The following is a 2445-nucleotide window of genomic DNA, read 5'->3' as shown; positions in this document are numbered from 1 at the left end:
TTTTTGGTCTCAGCTTTATTTTGAGAAGATTATTGTCCTTGACATTCTTTACTAGGTGTTTTGGGGATGCATATGCATTCTGTGGTCTTAAAAAGATTAAGCGTGCACGTGCACACACACACACATATTCACCACTCAGTTGTATTTCATCTAAAAAATACACATATCTAGGGGGTTTCTTGTTGTAAGGCAATTAATTATCTAATTAATTAATACATTTTTTCAGAAGAAAGTGACTCACGTTACATTTTTAACATCATATTTAACAGGTCTGGGGCAGTGTTATTGCATCCTCTAAGAGCACTAGCCAAGCCCCAGCCAGTGGGGCCCCCACTCTCTTTAAGGCAATTTGAGGAAGAGTGGCCATCCCCCATGCGGGAGACTTAAGACTTAGATTCAGATCTACAGGAAACTGCACATCTCTGCCCAAACCAGTGGCCACACTCACCCATCTTGGCTTCTGCTACCCAGAAAGATAATGACATCTGATGATGATTTGGTGATTTACATAAATGAACACTCACCCAACTTGGTCACTGGGACCTCAAAGTTAATTTTCTTTTAAACTTAATGATCAGGCTTAAGGATTAATTTTTTTAACTGACCGGTCTGATTTTCAGGCACGATGTCATTTTTCACTGGCTCGTTGTTAACAGCAATGGACTTGTCCACTCAATAGAATTCAATCCTGCTTTCCATACTTTCTGTCCTATCATTGTTTTATTTTTGGCTTTGGGGGGTTTTTGTTTGTTTTTCTGGCTATAACAGATCTAAATAAGAAAAGTAATAGGGAGCTTTTAAAAGTAATTCTACAAGAGTTCATCTTATCCCTGGAAAATATATACAATATTCCTTTACATAAAAAAGTAGAATACAAATCTGTTTATGATTCTAAATAAACACATTTTAAATCAGCTTTTTAAAATGGGAAAATTTCAAATATACTTTTAAAAATCTTTTTGAACTAGAAAGAAATAACTTCTGACATTTTCGCAGTTGAGAACTTTGTGTGCCCTGGAATTAACAAGAGAGACTAAATACCCACTGCAGGTCAGTTGGCCCGGCAGAATGAAAGAGATAGTCTTTAAAAACAAAATAGCTTTCTCATTCTGTAGAAAGTGTGTTTTGCAGAATATATAGTACATATTCATCATATATCTGTATAAAAAACAAATAATCCTGAGCATAGAAACTGACATATATTCAATGTCAATGTCATAATGTCAAGGGCAAGAGGGTTATTTTAGGGTGCTGGGACTAGGAGTGATTTCTCCCTTCTCTCTACTCTTCTGTATTTTCTACAGAAATATGGCATTGTATTACAATGGCAAAATATAATATAATTAATTGTTAAAATGATCTAAGAGCAAACCTGATGCTATGAAACACGTCTACAGACAGCCGGGAAACAACCACAGTTGACAGAACCTGCTGTTCCACTGTCTTCAAGGATGAGGAGTGGCCCAATTTGGGTGAAAAATGCTCACACCAAGGCCAACAGACAGGCCAGCAGCAGCAGGCTCTCCAGGTGAAGTCCCAGCTGGCCAATGGCCTAAGACCAGCCTTCTCCAGGCTGGAGTGTCATGGTGTCCAACTGGCACCATTTTTGTGGCGTCAAGCTCATTTCGTCTTTAATCCCAGCCTGCTTTGATGTGTTCAGATGACATGCTGAGAATTTTTAGAGCAGAGAAAGCAATGAAGAGTCTGGCTCCCCAATCTGTCCATCTGGATAGACACACTTTGAATCCAGAGAACTTCTGGCACCTTCACAGTTGAGAACTTCATGTGCCCTGGTATTAGCAAGAGAGACTAAACTATTTATCATAGGGTATTTGGCCTGGCAGGATGAAAAAGATTGTCTTCAAATAGAAAAAAAAATAGCCTTCCTTTACTGTAGGAAGTATGTTTTGCAGAGGATATACCTATGGGGAGTTAAGCATCTGACTCTTGACTTTGGCTCGGGTCGTGATTTTGGAGTCCCGGGATCAAGCCCCAAGTCAGGCTCTCTGTTCAGCGGGAAGACTGCTTGTCTCCCTCTCCCTCTGATCCTCGCCTGCCACCTCTCTCTGAAATAAATAAGTCTTTTTAAAAATAAATAAAGATGCTGCTAAGGAGGACTTTGATTTATTCATTCATCACTCACTCGCTCATTCATTCATGCAACCAGTCATTAACACGAGCTGTGTGCACTAGTCCCTAAAGCAGAGATTCTCCAAGAGTGGACCCAGAACCAGCAGCATCAGCATCACCTGAGAACTTGTTAGAAATGCAAATCCTGGGGCGCCTGGGTGGCACAGCGGTTAAGCATCTGCCTTCGGCTCAGGGCGTGATCCCGGCGTTATGGGATCAAGCCCCACATCAGGCTTCTCCGCTATGAGCCTGCTTCTTCCTCTCCCACTCCCCCTGCTTGTGTTCCCTCTCTCGCTGGCTGTCTCTCTCTCTGTC

The sequence above is a fragment of the Ursus maritimus genome, unplaced genomic scaffold (assembly GCF_017311325.1).
Source record: "Ursus maritimus isolate PB19 unplaced genomic scaffold, ASM1731132v1 scaffold_10, whole genome shotgun sequence".
Lineage (NCBI taxonomy): Eukaryota > Metazoa > Chordata > Mammalia > Carnivora > Ursidae > Ursus > Ursus maritimus.
Note: the sequence above shows the minus strand (reverse complement) of the source record.